Here is a 26,071-nt window from a genome sequence, read left to right as displayed (position 1 = left end):
ATATCGAATGAAATTCAAAAAAAAAATGCAATCGTAAATCGAGAAGAGTGTGTATCTTTGTAAAGTCATATGTCTATAGCTGGCTGTAGTGGTCATGCTTGTCCCACCTTCCCGCACAGTCGTTGATGACCCGCAAGTAACCGTCGTTTTCTAGCGACTGCCACACATTGGAACTCCGTGTTGAATGAGTGAGGACTCTTCGCATAGTTCTTGGGTGTGTTGTCGTAATAGTGATAGCGAAGGGTTCGGTTTGTGGGGTCGACGTAGTGAGGATAGAATCCGAACAACGTGATGTGTCTGCAAAATTTGGAAGCTCCGAGATATATTACCGCACCAGTCGTTGCAATTCGTACTCTCAGCCATCTAAGAACGAAGAGAAGAGATAGAAGAATAATAACTTTTTAGTAGTCATGTTATCATCATTAGCAGTAATATTGCGAATGTCCTTACCACATCATGTAAGATATTTTGGGGTCATCCCACTAGACCGACACCCAGGGCGCGTCATGTACAGCCGACGAGTTCGACATTGAAAACGGGTTCACGAGTCATCTAGCTCACGAGTCACATAGCCCATGAGTTCGACACTGGGCAAATAAAGCCAATGAGTTCGACGCTATTAAAGCAAAAACAGCCCACGAGCTCGACAGATATTGCACGGGGCTTAAAGGGGTTGTATAATTTTTGTTGAGATCTAATTTCAGGTTTCTGAGATTTTGTGGTGAGAAAATGTGAAACCTCTTATGAAACATGAAAGAGCATGTAATTCCATGAGGAATCTAACGTTTATTATTGATGAGAATTGGTTTTGAAATGACTGAGATATCCAAAATAGAGCGATTCTAATAAAGTGTGGGACCCATCTTTTATTACGATCGGTTTCTTTTACTCTGTTTTTGGATGTTTCAGTCATTCCAAACCCGATTTTCATCAAATAAACTTTGAATTACTCTTAAAATGGTATGCTCTGGACTATTTCATAAGTGTTTTATTTGTATCTCGCAAAGAGTTAAAAGCCCAATTCTCATCTCCACCAATACTTTCGGTCTCGTGGGCATTGTTCGCTTTCAACAGTGTCGAACCAATGGGCTGTATGACTCGTGAGCTGGGGCTGTATGACCTGTGAGCTGTATGACTTGTGGGTTGTAGATGACTCGTTGGTGTCGGTCTCATGACGTGCACCCATAATTCTCTCGACAACAAAAAAAAAGAACAAAACAAAAACAAAGCAAAGGAAAGCAAAGCAACACAAAAGAAAACAAAACAAGTGAGGCGCTAACTATGTTCATTGGAACCAAAGAAAAAGAGTTAGTTTTACCAGTTCTTTCGGTATATCCCGTTATTTCGTTATATCTCTGCACACAAGTTCTTCAGCTTAGAATATCTCCGTGTACATCAATATACCAAAAAACTAACAAACACAACAAAATAAAAATTAAAAAAAAAACTTTCATCGCAACTGTATATGGGGAACTTTTGTGCCTTTCCAAAATTGTACTTCACTTATTATATAATTTCACTACTACAGCTACAGAATACCGTTACATTAATATTTGCAAAATGTAATTTTTCCTTGTCATGAGGGTCATTGTATCTGACGTAGGCACAATAAAGCATTTCACTAAAAATTTTACGCCACCCTCCAAGTCGTCTACACAATTGCCTTGTAGAGTTTACTCACAGCCATAGATTTCAAAATTAAGCAAGAAATGAATATTCAAATACACGTACAAAGTTAACGGTATATAATGAGCAAAATAATGAAACATGCCTTTGTGTTGTTTGTAATAGACCTGCAGGACTGTAAGCAAATACAATTTGCAGGTTATAATACTTCTTGTAAAAATCCAGTCCCTTCTTGATGAGGCCTATCACCGAATGTTCCTTGAAATACCAAATGACAGTGTTATTAAGACGAAGCATGAGTTTCATCAAACTTTGGCATTTGTCCGGTATGTCTTCAAGTGACTTGTTGGTGTAATCTGCCTTGGCGCACGACGACATCGTTTTACTCAGCTCAAAGTTGATCGTAGTTAGATTCGTCTTCGATCCAACGTCACGTGAATATTTCCCGCCCGCAGGAGCGAGGTTCATCCGTACGACTAGATCCCCCTGGTCGATGACGTCGCCACAGTTGCTTTTTAGCAGAACGCCGCTATTTCCGACGATGGAGCAGGAGTCCATCAGCGGCATAGATCGAGTTTGATTGCTCTTAGCCACGTCATTTGCAGACGAGAAGATCTTCCAATCCTCTGGCGGTATTCCAGGTCGAAATATCTGGATGGTTTCTTCACGAGTGATGCCTGATGCAACACTATCCCTTTAAAAAAGAACCAAAAAAAAAAGACTAATTAAGGCATAAGTGATTTGCAAACATTACACCATCAAAATAATTAGACCGAAAGTGAGCCTAAAGCGGTTTCGTCATCAACATCACCTTCAAAATCTGTTTTTGTTTATTAAAATAATTCCTAAACCGTACCTGATATTATACAATATTATGTTGTAATTCTGCTGCAATTTACGAAATTCCTCCGTTACTTGAAGCAGTCACCTTGTCAATCGAGCTGGACTGCATTGATCACAAACACAGACACACGCCAGGGCCGGCGCAGCCGTGGGGGCCGTGGGGGCTCGGGTCCCCACACTTTGTGCGCACCATACAAAGGAGTACATAAGGTGTCATCACTTTGGGCCCCCACACTTTTTTCAACCCGGAAGTACGTAAGTGGCACTAAAAAAGAAATAGATAGAGATCTTGAAGTATGGCGGCGGTAAGGTTATGTGTTTTGTTTTGTTTTTTGCTTGTCAGCTCAAGAAACCCGGAAGTGGACGGGGAGAGATGAGCTGAGGACCTTTTTTTTTTTTTTTTTTTTTTTTTTTTGCTTGTTAGCTCAACTTTTGAAAACACTGCGCCGGCCCTGCACGGCATCTCACCACATAATTTCTGTAATGCCATCGGCACCGTGCTTCATAACGCCAGAAGGGATCCTTGTTATCTGATTGGTCGTTGACATTGATCATTTGGCCCATTTCATATGACGTCATCATCCGTGGCTCCATTTTGCAATTTTGGATCCATACGATTTGCTCCATTGCACGCTCGCCAATAGCCCGGCACACTACGCGTGTTAAACGCGCTTGCGTTTGCAGTGTGTGTATGCGACAGCGCGCCCATAGCGTAAAGCGAGCACTCTCACGATCTCATATCCTCTCTTGTTTCTAAATTAATAAAACATCAAATGACAAGGATCTATTTTAGGCGTTATATGAAACAATCAATCTTTTTCATTCGTGCAACGTACAAAATATTTCATTCGGTGAAAGATGAAATACTTGATCCCCGTTGAATTGATCATTTCACCTTTCACCTCATAAAAATATTCAGTCAATTGCACTCTTAAACATTCATTATTATTTGTATAATATACTACGCGCACTGCGTACATTCTATTGTGAGAAATTTATATGTCGATCACACGATCACGATTGCGTGCAGATCGTGGATTCCCAAAAGTACTATATCACGCTGGCTAGTAACTCTTTGCACCGCATCCAGCTGCTCGCAGCAAGAAAACTACACCATGTTCGTGCTCTGCACAGTCATATCACAAGAAACTTTACATGAGGGATGTAATAAGTTATATACGTGTTTAGTAGAACACATCAGTGATAATAATAATAATGATAATAATAATAATAATAATGATAATAATAATAATAATAATAATAATAATAATAATGATAATAATAATAATAAATAAGGGCTTATTTACCCAAGATAGCCTCCTAAGTGTTACCACTGCTCTACCAGAGGGCCCTGCTATTATTATTACCGTTAGGTACCCATTTATACACCTGGGTCGAGAGGGACATTGTGGGTAAAAACATCTTGTCCAAGGACGTAAGCACCAACTGGGAGGGATTCGAACTCGCAGTCCTCCGTTCGGGAGTCGGGAGTCTTATCCACAATGCCACAGCGCCCCAAAAGTTTGAAGAAAAAAAAAATCGGACAATTGGTTCCAAAGTCATATAGAGAGAGTACTGCATTTCATGAAGTCATTGTGGGCAATGATATTTCAATTCAGTTCAATTCTAATTCAGTTTTAATTTATTATCACAAAACATTCAACATGCAACACGAACCCCTAGCGGGGACATGTGCATTGTTTTGTATATACAAATTGAACCTCGTTGATGTTGTGTTGGACCTCGAAAAACCATTTCCCAAAAAATTATATACGATGTATGGCAAACTGAAGGGTTGACATGAAAAGCAGAAAACAATAAGGAAGTCGGGATGGAAGAGAAGAAAAAAATTGGAGGGAGTTGTGACATACGACGCATTTAGGCATAAATAGACACACTGGTTAATAATTAAAGGATTGTCTGATTTTCCTCAAACTGTCGGTGATGTGTTCTACTTATTGCCGCTTCAATCAACATTTATATTTGGGCCTTGGTTTCCTGAATTTTTAAGATTGCTTTCTCTGCGATGACGTACTATTTCTGCATAATTTGGTTATGTTTCCATAATTCCTTTGGGTTGTCATCATGAATCTTAATGGGTTAATTGTCACTCCATCAATCTGAAAGAATCTCCTTTCTCTCTTCTATCTCTCTCCTTTTTGGGGGGGGGGGAGGGGGCGAGGGGTTAGTTGTGATGCAAGGTACAGTTGACATCAATAAATTGCGTGGAAGATTATTTACCTTTCTGCTATGAACTTATTTAGCTTAGATGATTTGTTTGTCTTCGGGACTTGCGCTGACGCATTGTGACCGACATCTGTCGCATTGTGACGAACATCTGACGCATTGTGACGAACATCTGGGTCAATAAACGACAGGAAACGCTGGTTAATAAGAAAACAACAATGCAGTTTATACTAGGTATTTCAAAAAATATTTCCCACTTTTGATCCTTAATAGTTCAAAAACTATTTATCCGATGAAAATGTCATTGATATGAGTAATAGCTGGATAGTGAACAATTTGGTTGGAGGTAATTTGCACGTAAAAGCATAAATCAATTTCATTAAATCTAAGATTGATTTTGAAGTAAGATTTCAGATTTTGGTCAAATGTTAACCCTCTGTACAAAAACTGAACTTCGCACAGGAACCAATGATGTGTATGTGAGTGTGTGCTGACAATGGCCCTGAACAATGGACATGCCTGAACCACCTGTTGACTAGGCGTCAGTCTCGCGCTCCCTGACACATGAATGCTTAATCAATAATTCAAGTGGATTGCCCTGGGCACTGCTAGTCTGAATTCATGCACGGTGGAAAGTGCTTGCAAACACCACATTTCATTCCAGCTGGCAATCATTTTCAAATTTTGCTTCACATATTACTAAATTTGGGATATAGATAAGCATAAATGTGACCCTGCACCTCAAAACAAACAAAAAGTCGCCAGACATGAATTTTTAGTTAAGACCATATTCTGAAAGAGCAGACGTTAAGCTTTAAAATGATGTATAACTCAAATCAAATGGACACTCATAACCTATCTAAATATTGGAAAGAAAGCACAAACTTAGGAAAAGTGTGAACTGAGAAAAGAGGCTCTGAAGTACAGTGTCTATTCAAGTGCTTAATCTTTACCGAACCGTGCTGGCTGTGCGATGAATGGGACAAAGAACAGGAAGTAAACCATCAGAGTAACAACAATGAAGGGATTATCATATTAAACTATAATTACACATGCCTCATTAAATCATTCTGTCCATAATAAATGTCATCTTTCAAAGCAGTAGCATTATCCTTTCGAAAGTTATTAGAATTCAAAGTGAAGAGTGTGGACAAGGTTTTTCAGAGATGAAAAAGGGATTCTAAAGACACTGTCCTAATCACACTATTCTACCAAAAATGTTTGAGATAAACTGCTAAAAAACCAAATGATCTAAAGTTCCTCATTTTGATATAACTGTCTACTAATTAAATTGTCTGACAAAATTTTTCGCTTTTTCGATAAAAAGCGATCATCTTTGGTAAAGAGTTCAGCAGCATTTACCATAAGGGCGATTTGTTTCACAGTAGATTTATTTAAGGCTCCATATACACAAAATATTATATACTGTAATTTCTTTTCTTTGCTTCCTGTCACGACGTTTACGATAGAACAGAAGGTATTCATTGTAATTCTGTTTTTCAGGAGAGCACTGTCGCGACTCACGACAGTATCGACAGACGTTTGACTTTACACAGATACTGCCAGAGGCTGTATAAAGACTAGTTGTGATAGTGGAATTTCTCATGAATAAATAATGAAGCATTCAAACTCTGGCCATCAATGGCCATTGTTCAGGACCATTGTCAGGGTGTTAACCACACACTCCCATACACACCCATTGACCCCTGTGCAAAGTGAAACTTTGTACAGAGGGTTGAAAATAGAGCAAAGTCTGGAACCTGACTGTGAAATTAATCATGGATTTCATGAAACTTATTTATGTTTTCATATTCAAACCACCTTCAACCAAATTTTACACTATTTAGCTATCACTCATATCAATCACAGTGTTATCTGATACATAATTTTTGAATTATTAAGAATCAAAAGTGGGAAATGTTTTTTGAAACACCTAATATAATGTAATGTAACTTATGTTTCCGAGGTGAATGGAGTACTACTGGAGAAGTTTTGGTGTGTACCCTGTCAAAGAATCATGAGATTTCCAGCTATTAACGTCAAAAAATTGCCTGGTGCTTGGTGTAAAGAGTAGATCAACGAGTGTTTCTTTACTGTACTAGCACTTACACTGGCTTCCCATTAAAGAGCGCATTGATTTCAAACTAGCTCTTCTTAATTGTCTACCGCTCAATACCTTATCCAACCTTCCAATCATCCCTACACTCTCCAGATATCAACTCCGGTCACAAAATAATAAAGCAATCCTACAAATTATCCTATAAGCAAAAAAACAAAGCTTTTGAACGCATATCTTCATATGCTTGATCTGTTGTCTGGAACACTTTACCAAAAGCTCCGCCTATTTTATGTGTTTCAGAAGGAATGTTTAGAAGGAAACTTAAGACTGAATTGTTTATTGTAATCATGTTGTTTAGTATATTTTGTGAACGTCATATACGTACAGCGCTTTGATCAGGTCCTATTAAAACGCGCAATAAGAAATAGTTATTATTGTTATCATTATTTTCAATGTTATTATTGTTATTATTATCAGTAGTAGTAGTAGTAGTAGTATCATTATTATTATCGTAAAACGGATACATAGGCCTATAATAACAATAAGATGTACAGGTTTTCATGCACACAATATTATTCCCTTCTTGGATAGTATTATACAGTACTATTAGAAATAAATGATTACAATCTAAATTCGCTGTGTTGCCTGATACCATACAACTATAGATAGCCATAATCAAACACCATGTCTCTTCTAACAAGTAAAAGTTGTGTTTCAGAGAAATAATGTTGAGAAAAGACCAAAACAAAACAAAACACAATATTCCAAAAGAATGACAACCAAGTGTCAGCAGAGGGCCGATGAAATCAGTTATAGCGTTAATGTGTGTGTGCGTGTGTGTGTGTGTTCAATATGATGTTTCCTTCACATTTGCTTACTCATTGACAAGAGATACCTCTGTTTTGTAGATCAATTTCTGAAAATTTAGACGTTTGTTCGTCTGAACACTGAAGTGGAATGTTCGAGTGTACTCCTTTACCAAAGATATTTGAAATGTACATCGCATATTTTGTTTTGTAAATCTAAACATTTAACCCGTCCATAATGAATTTTGAAATGCCCATAGAATTAATAAATAGGTCACTTTGTTCCCTTACGGAATGGGTTAAGTGGAATATAGTAATGAATGAAACTGAAATGAAATAAAGATATTGGAAAATGTGCGTGTTTGTATGTGTTTGTGTATGTTGCAAGTATGTGTTGATAGTGTATGTATGTATGTATGTGTGTGGTTTACTTTTGTTTTTTATACCCCCGCCAAACGAAGTTTGAAGGGGGTATATAGGAATCAGCGGACGGTCGGTCGGGCGGTCGGTCGGGCGGTCGGTCGGGCGGTCGGGCGGTCGGGCGGTCGGGCGGTCGGGCGGTCGGGCGGTCGGTCGGGCGGTCGGTCCGTTGCAAATCTTGCGTCGCGAACTACTTCCTCAGTTTTCAACCGATTCCCATAAAACTTGGCACAGATGTGTGCCTTGGGTTGTAGATGTGCAAGACGTATTTTTTGACAGTACCCAAAAGTACGTTGCCATGGTAACGGCATATTATGGGCAAAAATGGGTACAAATCTTGCGTCGCGAACTCCTTCCACAGTTTTTGATCAATTTTTATGAAATTAGGTACAGATGTTCATCTAAATATGTTAATGTGCAAGACACATATTTCCGCAGTGGCAAAAAGTGCGTTGCCATGGTAACGGCATGTTATTGGTAAAATATAGGGCAAAATGCTTCATGGCAAAACTGCTTCATTAGTGTTCTTCCAATTCTCATGGAATTCATATTGAATGTTTGTCTTAGGATATAGGTCAGCATGACACATTTCTTGACAGTGACAAAAAGTATGTTGCCATGGTAACAGCTCACATATTATGAGCCAAAATGATGGAAAATTTTGTGTTGCAAACTACTTCCTTAGTTTTTGCCCAATTTCCATGAAACTTGGTACAGATGTGTGCCTTTGGTTGTAGATGTGCAAGACGCATTTTTTGACAGTACTTGAAAGTACGTTGCCATGGTAACGGCATATTAATGGCAGAAGATCAAGGAAAGATCTTGCGGATTTAACTACTTCCTCAGTTTTTTGACCAAAGCTTATGAAATGTGGCACACACCTTGGTCTTGGTGGGAAGATGTGGAAGACATATTTTTCAGACGTGTCGGAAGCTGCGTTGCCATGGTAACGGCATATAAATGGCAGAAGATCAAGGAAAGATCTTGCGGATTGAACTACTTCCTCTGTATTCGACTGAAGCTCATGAAATGTGGCACACACATTGGTCTTGGTGGGAAGATGTGCAAGACATATTTTTTGGACGTGTCGGAAGCTGCGTTGCCATGGTAACGGCATATTAATGGTGGAAGATCAAGGAAAGATCTTGTGGATTGAACTACTTCCTCAGTTTTTGACAAAAGCTTATGAAATGTGGCACACACAATAGTCTTGGTGGGAAGATGTGCAAGACATATTTTTCGGACGTGTCGGAAGCTGCGTTGCCATGGTAACGGCATTTAAATGGCAGAAGATCAAGGAAAGATCATTCCTTGGGTAAGACTGTCGTCACGGGGCGGGGGTATTAATCACCTTAAGTGATATTTTTGTTTTTGTTTTTGTTTTTTGTTCCCACCATGACAAGTATAGACTTGGTGAATGTAGTTCAGAGAACGAAACGTCTGTTGAGAATGAGAAGGGAGTTAAGTTTCCACTAAACCCCTAGAGTTCGAGACAACTTAACGCCCTTCTTATTCTCTTAAATAACAATTATGTGTCTTACTGGTGTTTGGTATACTGGATTATTTTAGCATTGTTCTATTACCAGGTATGGCCTATTTACATCCTTCATTACGGCATACTGCAATGTGCACAATTAGGAAGTGGGAAAAAAGACACTGAAAATGTTACTTTTTGTAACTATGGTAATGTGCTTGGTTTTTAGTGGAAACGTTGTAAATGGAGTTCAAACGACCAAAATAAAAAGGAAAACAGATTTGCTAGTGGTTTGACAGGCAATTTTTTTTTTTTAAATCTGTTCCATTACGAGTTACATGTATATGCCAATATGATATGGGGCTTTGGATATTCAAGCATTACTGTAGGGTCTTGGAGAGGAAGCGTGTCACAGGAAAACTTGATTTTTTTTTTCTTGAAGTAATTAAACACTTAACAAAAAAAAAGTTCACCCTACACAGCAAATCGCTGTAATTTCAGACTCAGGAATCTTTGAGCACAGGGGCAAGTAGCTGTACTTCTAAGGTACCTTTTAAGTGGAATTCAGCGGATATCATCAGATCACACTTCAATGAGCACACCCAAAAGGCAAAACGGTCACTATTTGAAGTTCACAAGCCCTATTTCAAAACTTTGTTTCAATGATGACATCGGGACGAATTTCAATTTTCCAGCATCAGAAGGCATGCAACGTCCAATTTATGTGCCTTCCGCCATACCACACGACTTGCGGACAACATTTCACGGTTGAGTGACCACGGGGTAAAAATTGCCCAAAACTGCGCAGTTTGGACATGCTTCCCATGGTACGTATATTCCAACAGATATAATTTATGTTTTGGAAAGCTAACAACGACTTTTGCACACATTAAATCGGTCAATCACAGTTGAATGAGCATATAATAAAACAAACCAAAAATCATATTGATATTATGAAGCTGCTAATGCTTTGATTTTGTGCGCTTGAATCAACTGAATGACATCTTCTTCTTTTTTCACTGTGCTAAAGACCGTCCATGCAAAGTGATTCTGAGGCATTTCCTTCAAGGTGTCAAGCTTCAATAAGCACGCTATCAGGGCGGGTAAACTCTTTTTACCCTATAAGTAGCCGCATTTACACCTACTAACAGCCCGATTTTTAAAAAAGCGCGATATTTTGATTACACTTGCGCAAAATTTTTAGCTTCACGAAACATCTTGGTCGGTAATGCGCATGTGTAATAATTACCCCTCTTCAACCCCGACCTAGACGAGTGGAAGCGCGCGCTATTCGTATTCACTACAGTGCAGTCTATTTTGCTCACAGCTAGCTGGTTGGAACGTCGAGCCAGGGCTTTTTATCAGTCCAATGCACACTTAAATTTGTGTTTCTCGAGAGTGTAAACATATAGTTTGCTATATTACAACCATATACGTAGTAGGTGTGCAAAACTTCAGCTTAAGTATGGGAAAGTTGATGAAAGCAGCATCCAGTGGATCATGAAATTTCGCCGATATGACGAAAGTGAAAAGCAGGACTGGACTGGTATTAGGACTCGTATTACAGGCGACAGCAAGAACTCACCATTGTTTTACCGACACTAATTACGTACTCCAGTATTCCACAAAGTCAACGTATATCGAGAGCAGTACGGGCACTCCCAAAATCAGCGCATTTCTGGAATAATATTATTTTGTTAAGTCGTCACGGGGTGATGATCTGTGTCGTGGTTGGAGAACTTCAGGTTTGCTACTACGACTAGTTTTCATAAATACTAGTTTCATCAGGGAGGTGAGAGACCACGAGCCGAGGATCGATCGATTACCTGTACAGCATATACCGTGTACTCTGACCAGCAGCGGCCGAGGTACTCTCTACACGTTCCAAAGAGGGATCAGGAGCGTGCAATCCGATACCGAAAGTCACGTGATAAGAAATCGCGATATTTCTGCAGCTTGGATTTACTCTCGCTAAACTTCACCTCAAATATCGCGATGTTTCAAAGAATCGCACTCCGGCTACATGGCGATTTTTCAGGAGACGTTTCAAGGGCGTTTGGGTGTTCCCTGATAGCAGAGACACGTCAGAATGACGCCTATGTCACGTTAGCACTGTCGTCAGAAAGACGTCGTAAACTGTCGACAAAATGCGTAATTTTGTTCAAATGGAAGACGTAAAAAGACGTCGCATTTAGACGTCTGAGAGGCTTCGTAATATGTCGTCTTAACAATGTAAATAAACAAAGATAATGGACGTCATTAAGAAGTCTTAGACTGACATCAAAATGTATTTTTGCTCAAATGAAAGACGTCAAAAAGACGTCATATTTGTGACGTCGTCTAACGTCTAGATGGACATACAAAGACGTCTTAGTGGCGTTTAGATTACTACTTGAAAGTTGAAATATCACGTCAGAATAACGTCATATCATAAACATGTTGTTACCCCAATTTATAATATTTTAATGTATATTGATACAGAAAAAAGACGTCTTAAAGACGTCCGTTTGATGGAAGTAACCAAACTTGATTTGATTTGGACTTGATTATATCAGCAGAACTATGTCTACCGTGTGAGAGAAAAAAGTGCAACCCACAGCACCGATTTTTAAGTAATATACACATTGTTGAAGCGATGTGAAAAGATTGTTTTATCATGTGTTGTCATTTGGCGGAAGATGATTTCATTTCTTTATTGGTAAATATATAAAAGAAAGCTACTTTACCCGATATTGGCCAAATTCAAGACCTTTCAATTAAGTTCGAGCATCGAGCATCACATCAGAGTTACAAACGCTACTGACGACCTTTATGATATACATTCATAGGAAACTGGCATTAGTAGTAAAGGGGTGCTTTTATCGTCATAAAAATATTCTTCTGTTTACATCAAAATAATATGATATATTTCATAGACAAAAGAAATATGAAATATATGAAAATATATGAAAATATATGATTTATGGGATCAAGAAGTATGAATTGTATGAAATATGAATGGAATTATTAATGATGAAAATATGAATAGAACAATATAAATATGAATGGTAGAAATATGGATTATGCGGATATGAATCATGGAGAATGAGAGCAAAAGAACTATGAATTATGAAAATATGAAAATGTTCTACAAGGTATGGAAATATGAATGTATGAAATATGAAAAAAATATGAAAAAATATGAAAACAATTTTGAATGATTAGTTATGGATCGTAAGAATATGAAATATGGACGTATTGATTTTATTTATGTATGAGCTGTGGAACAGACTGTGGAAAGTGACTATTGCAACGGATTGTTTGGCTGGTGTGGAGTGCATGTTGTGGAGTCGTGTGATTTTGCACGAAGATATACCATAAAACATCAATAATGTCGCATTCACTGAAAAGAACTGGGAAGGAACGGTTAATTGAGAATAGGATTTGCCTCAAGTATCTAAATTGCGTACAATACCCTCATTATTCTGCCTTAACTTTGATAAAGAATCAGATCAAGTAGAGTAAGTAATGGCTGAACTGCTGAGGTTACACTTTGCTGTTAAAAGACTTAAAGTAAGTATCAAAAGTAAGAGATGCAATCATCAATTAAGTTGATCAGCACAACACAATGTTTTCCCAGATGACTATTTCGAAAGCTAAAATCTGTCGATTATATGGATATACAATCTGAAAGGAAGGTAGATCGAGCGTCAAAACCATTTTTGTCGTATTTTCTATTGTATTCTTTTAAAGTACAGGTGTGATGTGTAAGCGTGACTCTCCATTGTAAAATGATGTTACATAACAGCTGATGAAATCCAGTGTGCTTTTTTGTGGGGGAAGGGTGGGGGTGGCATCTTCACTGAAAACTGATACTCACATTAGATATTGTTCAGTATGATAGCTACTCATGCTCATGTTTACTGGGTTTTGCTTTTGTTGTACAGTATCCTGATACTATCGGCCTCTTAACGTTCACAGAAGTAGAGCTGGGTATGTTATTAGTGAGTATGAGAGCCCGTGTGATTTGAAGAACTGAATTGTCTGTAGTTGATACTTGGCTGTAATCTGAACAAGGAACAAGGAACTGAAACTAATAGTAGAGCAGATAAGCCGAAAAATTGTGCAAAATTTGACTAAAGCATGAAACTTTCACCAGTGTTAGTACATGTTATAAGATTCATTTTAAGATCGGGAGGTAAGTCTGAATTGACCTCTGATGACCCCCAAAGGTCAATGACCTCAAAATTTGATAAACATTGATATTTTGCGTCATTAATTAATGTTAAATATGGTAATGATGTACTAAAGACTCATTTTTCTTACAGTGGAATTGTCTTCATGTTCCATAGAACCCTGACAGGTTTACTTTTGACCTCTGATGACCTGCAGAGGTCAATGACCTCAAAATATCAGAATATTGATATTTTGTCATTGATTAATGATAAACACGGCAATGATGTACTAAAACCTTTTTTTTAAACAGTGGAATTGCCTCAATGTTCCGCAGATCCTTGACAGGTTTTTAGCTTTGACCTCTAATGACCTCCAGAGGTCAATGACCTCAAATTATCAGAATTTTGATATTTGGTGCAATTAGTTGATGATAAACATGATAACGATGTCCTAAACATTCATTTGTGTTACAACTGAATCGTTTTCCTATTCCTCAGATCAAGGGAAATTATTTACACGTCTCTGCCTTTGACCGCTGAGGACTGTGACAGGTCAATGACCTCAAAATATCAAAATATTGATATTTGATGTATATTCAATGGTTAACTGTATACCTGGTGTGCTATTATGCATTATGCTATTAACATTTATGCTACAAGAAGTGTCTTCTCATCCCACAGAACATTGGCCATTACGGTACCCTATGTATATCCAACTTTGACCTCCAAGGACAATGTGAGGTCAGACTTTTAGAATATCAAAATTTGTGTAGGACTGCAAATATTGATGTTTGGCTTCATTGGTTTAATCCTGAATGTTTAATCATGTACAAATCACGCCTTGACGTTATAATCAAAGTATATGTATGCATATTCCACAAAGCATTGGTTCGTAGTAACAGGTCTCAGGAATGTGAGCGGTCAATTACTTCAGAAATGAAGCTTACGTGTCTTCATCAGTGATGGCAGTGACCTCAAATATAATATTTATGTTTGGGTTAGTTATGCAGACTAGCTTGCATGAAATTATGTGCAACATTATCCAATTTGCACTGGACAAAATTTGTACGCTTAAACATGGAAGGTGGGGAGAGGAGTACCATATTTTGGGTTGATGCTTAATGGTTTGTGAACAGGCATATGGCAAACTAAGTCCCTTGAACTGGATGAAAGGATGACAGATGCTAACTAGAAAACAACAGGCCCACCTCATCAGGTGTACGTCACAAGCCAAACAACCCGAGTCGTACAGCACATGAGTTACGCAGCCCACGAGTCATACATCCCGTGACCTAAACACTAGATGAACAAGGTCAATGAGCTCGGCATCAAATATAATAGGCCCAAAAGCTGAGCGGTCCGCGAACTCGACACTCGACGAAAACAAGGCCCACGAGATCAATATATGTATTACAAAGACTCCAACTCTCCCGTTTTCGACGGGAGATCTCCCGCCGAAAACCCATTTTTGCAAAATCTCCCGTTCTCCCGTTGGAGATTTAATTTCTCCCGCCCTGGCTCAATGTCTCCCGTTGGAAAGGATTTCTTACTTATTGCTATCGTATGTTGTAAAAATAAGCCTTAAATAGCACCAGAGAGCATCTATAACCCTAGGAACTTCGCGCTTCGCACACATAAACTTGGAGTCTCCCGTTTGCTAGGGGTTTCAGGCGGGAGAATCTCCAGATCAGAAGGTGCTTGGGGTTGGAGTCTCTGGACTATTACATCAGAAAGCTTAATCTATTCAGTGTAGGTCTTGTGGACCTCCCCCTCCCCCCATGTGTCGGACCCTTATGGGCCTGGTTTGCCTATACTATAAGCAGGGCTCGACACTAACGGTGGCCCGGTGGCCCGGGGCCACTAAAAACGCACATCGGGCCACCAAAATTTCAGAAATGAAGACTTTGGTGGCCTGATCGGGCCACCAAAAAATGTCGGATGTTTGCCTTTGGGCCACCAAAAATAAAAGTTAGTGTGGAGCCCTGCTATAAGTGTCAAGCTCATGGGCAATGCTACCTAGTTTCGAGCTGGCGGGCCTGTGTCGGTCAGTGTCAAGCTCGTGGGCTGCATGGTTCCGATGAATAACTCATGGTCCTGGAGCATATAAGTGACGTCATGGACCATTTGGAAAGCGACATACTGTGAGGCATAACATGCATTCCACATGAAGCAACCCTGTGTCTTGCAACTGGCTATTGTCATCCAATTAAGTTTGGGTCATTACGTCAGGCAATTTTGGGCATTTTTTAATGACCTCTTTAGGTACCCTCAATTCAAAATAGGAGTGGAACTAGTATTTACTCTAATTGACTTCTTTATGCTCGATACTCCTTAACACTTGGGCCTGGCCACGAGTTGTGCCCCCATGCCCAAATATTGGTTGTTTCCAATATGCCGCCATCCGGTTTGCATCCAATGTGTGAATCAGGGTACGCTGACAGCGGGTAATATCACCTGCATGATCCGGTTAAGACTCTCTGCCAGCAAGTGATGATTCAGTGTAACCTGCTGAAATTGGTCTAGATCCATACCCTTGATCTCTTTCAAGACAGGGCAGCATCTGCGTCTTCAGTGAAGCACGCGATCGGCACACCAGGATCTCCTCCACGACTTAACTGGATAGACATCCTGAGGTCAGCCCAGCGTTCTTATAGGTGCACAGCCACTGTATGCGATCAGTCATCAGAGTCTTCCAGTGGCAATATCTAAACAGTTTGGGTGAAGGCAACCTTGTCTCTATGATGAGTGCATTGCACATAGAGTACAGGATGCACGAGATGATATAAGAAAGCTTCTTTTTGATTCGCGGGATAGGCTACAATCCTTTCTCAGGTAGAGGTTCTGAATTATCGGGTCGTGCTCAGTCTGCACACAGTGAGCTGAACACCATAATATTATCAAGTATGCGTGTATAATGATTGTGTGTAATGATATGGGAAAAATGCATGGAAAAATCAAAATACATGTTTATGTATTTTACGTGGAATCAGTTCCTGTCTGTTGTCTTGGCAGAAATGCACCAATCTTGCGATGTTGTTGTTTATTATTTTCCCTCTCCATCACGGGTACATATGGAACGTGTTGATCAAAGTTTTTGTGATGTCGGAAAATGCGAGGCTGTATTGTAGGTGGCCTTCAATTTGTTTTTCACATTATACTGGCATGTGTAACAGACTGTAACTCACCAAGATGCCTCTTGAAATGTTTTGAAAAAAAGTTCTGCTTGATTTCACATGAGCGGATGATTATCAGTTGTCTTTCTACTATCATCTTGTGTGAAACAAAGTATTGTTTCTATTCAAAAGATAGCGTGCCAATTAATCTGCACTTATTTTTGGTGCTCTATAGGCCCTATAAGACAATCAAACCCACCTTCAGCCTAGACATTCGTAGGCGTTGTGGTGTAGAGGGGGATCTGAACATCTCTCATGAAGCGAGACTTCTCTTTTCTTTTCTTTTCCCCACTAACAATGTGAAACAAAGATATCTGTAGGCGTTGTGGTATGTAGACGTGGTGGAGCGAGACTTCTCTTTTCTTTTGTTTTCTTTTCCCCACTAACAAATAAGTTTAGCAGGAAACATAGAAGCATTCGCACATACTGTTTGCATTTCCCATCACATGCTTTTAAATCGGAATTTTCATGTAATTTACACATTTTGCCTGGAAAAGAATTACCAAGAACTTTCCAACACAACACATGTTCAAAAGAAACCATTTGGTTCATATATAATTTACTCTACGGAGTGATTCATAGGGGCCTACTTATCACCGTCCACGTACTCGAACAGTTTTCGCTAAAGATACAAGTATGTTTACAAGACTGCAAACATTAGAATGATTTGCCCCTTAACAAATCAGACTACATCTCTTGAAATGTCTTCAAACGTAAATTAAAGTAATTCCTCTTAAATGATTACTCTCTTATCTATCTATCTATCTATATATATATATATATATATATATATATATATATACATATATACACATACTGTCCTACTTTAGTGGGGGGGGGGAGGGTTCCACAAATTGCTCAAATCCGATTTAGTGATATTTTCCTGGAAAAAAAATATGGCTTAGAAATCAATCCTGTGAGATATGTCATTGGAATCGCCAGCGCAATATTATTTTGTTCATTTATAAGAAAAAAATCGCATTTGTCACTTGCTGCCTTTTGCCAGGGTGGGGCGGTACAGGTTTGACAGATCTGCGAGAGCATTATACAGTGCAATTAATATTTCTTCACCGGGGACATGGTGATGTGCACTTTACAATTTCATGTTCAATTTTCCTAAAGAGTACACCTTAAGTGGGGCGGCGGAATTGTGTGTGTGTGTGTGTGTGTGTGTGTGTGTGTGTGTTTTAAGTGTGGGGGTGGGTTAGGGCTCCGGGGCAGCGTTTTTGGCAAGGGTCAATGGTCGATTTTTTAATTATGCTTTTTCCGTTTTCAGTATGCACCAGACCAGATTAATAAATAGGACCATCCAATGCTCTCTATAGAACATCATCATGTTTACCATTAATCATGATGTCAAACATCAATATTCTGATAATTTGAGGTCATTTAACTGTCGAGGTCATCAGAGGTCAAAGGTGGAACTGCCTGTGCTCTTTGGAATATATGAAGACAACGTCATTATTGTGTAAGTTCCCTAAAACTCCTTACTACTTTCTCCAAGCCGGCGACCAATTATTGTACAGAGGCGGATAGATATTGGATTGGTCTGTCACCTTCTCTCTGTACTGGTCGGGGGTTAAATACTCACATAGACACCAATCATCACCAAAATTCCAAAAGTAGAAGAAACTAAATATTGTTCCACAACACCAAATGCAAAATGCGTTAGAATGATAAATTTACATGGATATAACACCAATGCTACTAACGGCATATTTATTCCAACGACCTGCCTTCCTGTAGGTCTGAAACAAAAAACTTCTTCACAAACAAGTTTCTTTCCTCACAACTTAGTTCAGCATTCCACTCATCACTTAGGAACGTCTTTACGGCTTTTGAGACCATTTCATATACCGTCTTATTCTATGGGAAATGGAGGGATTTAGTTAGTAGGGAGAAATGATGCTAATAGGTGTGGTCACTTATCTCGACATCGGTACGGTCGACGAATGAGGTCCTCGTCTGCATGTCATTGTCGATCTCGTCAGTGTGGCTGGGCCGTCCGTTGAGTGGTATGCTGTCGCGCTCTCATTAGACTCTTCGTCACCATCACTGTCCACTTTGTATCAGTCTGACAGGGCGCTTTAACATCTCCGATGACACCAGTTGACTATTTGGAGTTTGTGATTGCAGTCCAAATTGGCGTAAACCAAAGTTTTGTCTTATCGTGACGCACAGTTTCTCCTCATGTGCTGCTGCTCGCGGATTCAGTTACGGCAGTCAGATCCTCATCACATTCACAGCGTCGATAAAGATTAGTTGATTGACTTGGAGAGGGCATGATGTACCAAGGAAGGGGAACTCCTGTCTTTATCTCTGTGGTCTCCAACTATTCTCAAAGTTCCTCAAAGTTCCAAAATGCTCTGCAGCCTTTGCTTCACTATATAGTGTGAAGCCGCTCCCATTGTGCTTGCCACTATAACTGATTTCTCGGCTCAGACATGTTTTTTTATAACTAATTTACTAACAAACTTCCTTTCTCTAAAGCATGTCATTGGCTCAATCTTATATTGGGGCGTGGTGTTCACTAGAAATTAATTCCTTATTGGTCAAAATGTTCAATTTGCTCCTCCTATTCGTTTCTGTGAGAATTCAATTTTGTAATGATTCATGTCAATTTCTGATTAATTCGCCCACTGTCTGTTAGTTTCTTCATTCACTTCTTCTCTGTAACCACTGGTAAAGACTTTATTGTTTCTTGTATATTAAAATGACAAACCAAATGGATATTAGTGTCCTTATGACAACCAACGTCATCGTTGTTCTGGGTCGTTGTCCCTGAATTTGTCTTTGGAGTTCCTGTTTGACCCACTCCACTAAACAATAAATGCTAGAATAGAGGAATACATTCTGGCAGGAGGGCCACCTTCCAGCTCAGAGGGTCATTTATGTTTGGGGATCAGAGGGCAAAAACACGTCATCACGTTATTTCCCGTAATTTGGCGCGGGGCTTTGGGGATGGAGAGTGCTGACCACTAACGGGGAAAGTAGCCAATGTCAAACTCATAAATTCCTTTCACCATAGAATTTTCTTGGAAGAGGGGGGTTTGAAAAAAAGGGAACAGCTGGAAGGAAGATACTAGTAAACGGTTTTAAAAACTCCTAGAAGAGGAAAATACTTAGCATATTGGTGTCACAGGGTGTCTAGGAAAACGACTGCAGTGATCTGTTTTCTTTTACTCTCTATCCTATTCTATTCTATTCTATTCTATTTTATTCTATTTTATCCTTTATTATAAACATGTGCTAGTAGCCATCTGGGCTACAATTGTGTTTGTTTTGTACATCCTCTAAAGATCACCAGAGGTCAAAGGTAGAGCCCTGTCTGTGCTCTTTGGAATATGAAGACAATTTCTTGTAAAACGGATATGCTTGTTTTGTACATCTTAACCATGTTTATCATTAATTAATGCCACCACAGATCAATATTATGATATTTTGAGGTCATTGACCTCTAAAGGTCTCCAGAGGTCAGAGGTAGAAACCTGTCTTTGCTCTTTGGAATGTGAAGACAGTTTCATTGTAAAACAGATAGCTTGTTTTGCACATCTTAATCATGTTTATCATTACCTAATAACATCACAGATCACTATAATGGTATTTTGAGGTCATTGACCTCTAAAGGTCATCAGAGGTCAAAGGTAGAAACCTGTCAATGCCCTGTGGAATCAGAAGAATTGTAGTACAAATGCATATTTAGTGCAGCGTAACCAACGTCTAGGCCTATCTTTCACAAATGCCTTCAAACATAAATATTCTGATATTTGAAGTTCATTGACCTCTGGAGGTCATCAGAGGTCAAATCAGACTTACCTCCCGATCTTAAAATGAATCTCATGGTATGTACTAACACTGGTGAAAGTTTCATGCTTTAGTCAAATTTTGCACAATTCTCATGATTTTGAGGGCTTAACCGCTCTACTATAGATCTCGCCAGACATCATGCCCGCGAAACAGGACATGAAGGAAGGCTGTGCACTGAAGTGTATGCAATGTTACTGTGCATTGTAGTGACCTGAAGAAAAAAAAGTTGTATAATATTATGCAAGGGTATTTCATATCAGTACACGGCGCACATGCACATGTGTCTATGACATAATGTATGGCAGGAGATGATTAGCGTGTGAATGGGCGTGACAGTAACGTATGGGATTAAGTACTTTTGATAGTGAATTAGACTTAGACTTTTTTCGCTGTTGTTGCTGAAATGAATTACATGGATATAGTGTGGAGTGCATGTTCTGATGGAGTATACTTTTGCACGATGATACGGATAGTAATTGATACGAATATTTAAATGCGTATAATTATGATAGTAACGATTGTAGGATTCTATTGTGGAGCAGTCGGAGCTCCCAGATGGCCTAGCATATGAATTTGAATGAGCTGAGAAGTATGAATATGTATGTATACAAATACATATGAATTATGTATGATTGTAAGATTAGACATCATTAGTAGGACATTGTGGGGCTGTGGAGAGCGAGACTCCTGAAGTGAATTAATGGTAGTGTGGAGTTAGATTGCAAAGTCGCGTGTTTGCACGATAATACATACGGAAATTTGATATCCATTGACATTGGCGTCCATTGACGTTTTAAAAAACGTTTTCCAAAAAAATGTTTGCTTTGCGGTAAATGCTAAGTCGCAACTTTAACGTTCTATGTATGTTTTAAAAACGTCCCCTTATATGAAGACGTACGGAACCTCAAAAAAAAAAAAAACGTTTAGGAAACGTTCTGAAAAAGTTATGTGTTTGCTGGGTAGATAGCTGTGAGCAAAATAGACTGCAATGCAGTGAATACGAATAGCGTGAGCTTCAACTCGTCTACCGTGTTGAAGAGAGGAAAATTACACATGCGCAATACCGACCAAAAAATCGCGATGTTTCGTGAAGCTCAAACTTCGCATGTTTTCGCGCAAGTCTAAACGGTGGAAAGAGAATATCACAATTTCAAAAATCGCACTGTTAGTAGGTGTCCTTGCTTCGTGGTGACTTCACTTCAAGAAGGCTTATCCAGTAACTCACTGTGGCATTAACACAAGCTGTCAATACAATGAGAAGTGCTGAATTTCAACGTCAGTTTTCATCATTATTCGGAATATGATCTTACGGTACATATAGGGAAGCAGATGTTTGATATTACGTCGGCACTTTCATGATTGAATGACCTCAGAAAAATTCATTTAAATTTACATTTCAATTTAAAAGGAATTTCAAGCAGTGTATGCATATTGCTATTTTGTTGTCTGTTTTCCTTAATTCAGTCAGTGATTTTTTTTTATTCTTTACCTTGTTAACCACCCCATTTTCATTCAGAAATCAAAATAATATAATGCAACAAAAAGGAAAAGGTCTTATATGTGCATCATTGAAAGCAAGTGTATTATATCTTGAGAGGCAGATTATTCTTGATGACATTTTAAACGAATTTAATATTCTTAAGTTTTACAAATTCCTCTTGCTTATGAAGAAGATTAATCTGTAATAGACCAATCTGCACTATAATCACGTAGAGTGTCTGCAAAATTTCAGACATACTGCTTATACAGAAAAGACCTGGGGCCCGTTGCATAAAAGTTACAATTATGGTAACTTTGCCATCCAGTGGTAACTACCATCATGGTAACAATTCTCAACAGCCAATCAATATCAAGAATTCCGTGGAAGTTACCATTGGATGGCAAAGTTACCATAATTGTAACTTTTATGTAACGGGCCCCTGGTTATGTCCACGTCATGTGTGTTGAATGTGTAAAGTAATCGTATTTTCCATGATCCAGGCATGTATTCTTTTTGTAACTCATATATTCAAGTGTTGACATTATATCAAGCATCTGCCTTCTCACTGTCAGACCATTTTTTTTTTCAACAACGGAAGACTTAACATTTTACAGAAATGAACTTTGGCTCCTTTTCATGGTAAAACTATAGAAAAGCAATCTAGCTGAGAGCGCAGACCAAGCAGCTACTTTCCATCCATGATCTTGCTCTTCCCAAAGAGAATTTTCTCCTCTCCACCACTGGGGAAAAGCTCTTTGGGCTTTTCCATAGAGATCAGTGATTTCCACACCCACTGCTATACATGCTGAAAAACCACCCGATTTCCCAATATAGAAGGCTTTTTTACGTCATAAACCCTCATCTGCGCGGCGAGCCTCGCGCTATAGCAGAAACCAGAGCGCGCACTTCAGTGCTTGTTTGAAAACCTCACAAATGCGAAACTTGAACTCCCAAGTTTATTGGTCCTACCTTCCAAAATGTCGAAAATCCTTCACGAATTCCCCCCCCCCAAAAAAAAAAAAAAAAAAATCTCACATCACTACCATGATTTAATCGTTTGTTACTTGTATCATTCTCAATCTTTCCTGTAAGGTTCATCCAAATCCGTTAACTACTTCTTGAGTTATTTTGCACACGGACAAACCAACAAACCAACGGTAACGAAAACATAACCTCCTCCCTTGGCGGAGGTAATTATGTTCGTTTTTACCATGAACTAATATAAGGCTTGAGGACGTCACCAAGAATCAAGATGTTAATGCCAAATCAATATCCATTAGCAAGGTCCTAAGAATTTAATTTGCATAATAAAGATCATCTCTGTGCTCACTGAAGCATAACACAGTGAGATTTATACCCGAATAAGATCAGAATTGAAGGAGAGTTCAATACTTAACTTAACAACAGGTAAATATTGAATTCTAATCCATTAAACGGGTTTTCCTAGCCCACATGCTCACTGAGGAGTATTTTTTTTATGCCATTGGAATGCTGATACACTCACATCTGCTATAAATTTACACTGCAATAAAATCTCATTCAGTTGATTTTTCAGTGCACAGAATTAAAGTAATACATACTGTATAATTTTAATATGGTAATCTTTTGTTTTACAATCTGCTCATTCAACTGTGAATTGCCACATATTGTGTGCAAACATCCTAATAAGCTTCCCAAAACATGGATTTGGAATCACAGGGTAAAATTTATCACGGGAAACATGTGTAAACTGCCATTTAGGTAATTTTCACCCCGTGGTCACTAAATTGTGCTATTTTGTCAAAAAGTTATGGTACAATAGGAAGCACATATGATGTATGCTGCCTAATTTGGAAATTCGAAATTTGTTCCGATATCATTATCGAAGAAACAAAATTGAGCTTGTGAACTTCAAAAAGTGACCATTTTGCCATTAGAGTATGCTCACTGAAGCGTGACTGACTGATATCTACGGAATGCACATAAGAGGTACATGTAGCTAAGAAATACAGCTACATGCATCTGTCTTCAGATTTCCTCAAATGTTCCAGATTTAGAAATTACAGCGATATTGTTTTTAAATAGGGGAACCTAATCTTTTAAGTTAAAGACGCAAAAACCAAACAGATGCTACGTGCATTTGAAGCAGAGTATATGTCAGAAGGCTTCATTGCAGTCGTCCTTTGGAAAGACGTACGTGCCATTTCAAATACGAAAATCAATTTTACTCGAGGAAGAATTACATGCGTAGCTCACACTCAGATCACCGACTTACCATGGCTGGAGTCATACTTCGCTAATCTCTTGAAGTCGATGGTTCTTGAGTGTTGTTTTACTGCCATTCTAAAGTTGGTGATTCTCGTATTATTTGTTGATATGACGCTCAGGATCATGATCGTCAGCAAGCACGCACAGAGAGTGAGGTACCAAAGACGGTTAGCCATCTTTTCGCAGATCGTTTATTGCACTCTCCACGTTCCTGCACAATGGCATCGGTGATATAGAAACTGCCTTGTTCAAAGCCTCTTCCCTTTGTCACTGACAGTTACGATATGTACTATACACAAACTGCTTCGAACATAGCTCTGCTGATTCACTGTTGTTATCGCTACCTGAGTCAGGGAGAGAAATTCGTTAACTCAAGCAACAATCAAGGGCTCGCTTCTATTGCAGATACAACAGTGATTTTTTTTTTTTTTTTTTTAGTCGCCTCTGCCCATAGTTTTAACAAGAAACTCTCAAGGCCAAGTATATTTGTATATTATTGTATGGTCTATTCAATTTAGTTCAGTTCAATTCAATTCAATTCAATTCAATTCAGTTCAATTCAATTCAAACTATAACATGTATATGACGGTCACTACACGGTCCATGACGGTTAGTTTTTGGCCCAGTGGTGAGTTAATTATTCGTATGAATGAGACTGCCTATACAGCGCTCATGATACTGTTTGTAGCATATTTGTAAGTGTAACTATATTTTTTTATTGTTATGTTGGTTGATGTTAACGCCATCTATCGGCAGGGGTTATACAGCCGACTTCAGCTTGGTAATAAAAACCTCACCGCTGTAAGCATCTCAAGTCTCTGGTTATTTTCTCATTTAATGGCGCAAGATATATTTCAACATGCCTTGATAGCTTCTATTTCAAAAAAACAAACCAACTAACAAAAAAAACTTCAAACATACAGACAAACAAACAATCGAAATCGAAGGAATAAGGAGAATTTTCCTGTTTTCGTGCCGATGGATTTAGGATTACAATCACGGTATACAAATAGAAAATAAAAAAAGAAAATATTCAGAAAAGACTTTGAATTATTAAGATGTCAAAGACAGAGGATTTATGTCAGAGAGATGGACAAACTTAACGAGGTTTCAACATTTAATTGTACTTACTTTTAGTAACGAAACTTTTGCCTTTCACGCCCCCATCTTCCCCCTCATGTGGAGGGAATATTAAATGTGTTTATAATTTTTTCACCATTAAGTTTGTCTTTTTCTTTGTTTTGTGTTTTTTATCAACCATCAAATGAAAATGATACACAACTTGAAAGGTTAAAAATGGGAGTGCAGTGCTCTAACATTATCCTAATTGGACAATGTATAATTATATTAAGAGTTCAGCTCGAAAATGTGGGATGAATGATGAATGCAAGCAGTTCATCAGTCAAAAACTTTACAAAGCGCTAATTGATAAGCACACATACCTGAAAACAGCAGAAATGGCAGTTGGATTCTCCACAGAGCGTAGTGAAGGGTGTCAAGAGTACCTCTTGCTGGTAAAGTATCACATATTTGCGGAGTAATACGACAGGTGGGATATCGTCTTTGGGGAGGAATATTAGTCCGGGAGCCAGCGGGGGTCAGCCTAGCTGAAAAGGTTACCAATTTTTATGTATATAGCAATTTAGTACATATGCCCCTGAGTATGGAAATGCACGTCTGGCTGGTCATCGGTGGTGGGTGTGGCCAGGAGGGCCATAAAAACGACCCCCCCCCCCCCCCCAAATTAGGCTAGCCTATAGGATAGCTGAAAAAGTAACCTCTTGAAACCTGCGGC

The 26,071-nt window shown here is 38.8% G+C and overlaps 1 long non-coding RNA gene across 1 annotated transcript; it reads right to left on the bottom strand.

Moving 5' to 3' along the window:
* Positions 1-1,168: 1,168 nt before the first annotated feature.
* Positions 1,169-24,378, bottom strand: LOC139727676 (uncharacterized). Its single transcript, XR_011710760.1, has 3 exons — positions 24,284-24,378; positions 4,711-4,828; positions 1,169-2,320 (listed from the first exon to the last, which is right to left on the bottom strand). It is a non-coding gene; the product is annotated as an uncharacterized lncRNA (long non-coding RNA).
* Positions 24,379-26,071: the final 1,693 nt, after the last annotated feature.

The sequence above is a fragment of the Diadema antillarum genome, unplaced genomic scaffold (assembly GCF_040938485.1).
Source record: "Diadema antillarum isolate AM-2024a unplaced genomic scaffold, OU_Dant_1.0 seq00000142_RagTag, whole genome shotgun sequence".
Classification (NCBI taxonomy): Eukaryota; Metazoa; Echinodermata; class Echinoidea; order Diadematoida; family Diadematidae; genus Diadema; species Diadema antillarum.
The sequence above is the reverse complement of the archived record's forward strand: the minus strand, read 5'-3'. Positions and strand labels throughout refer to the sequence as shown.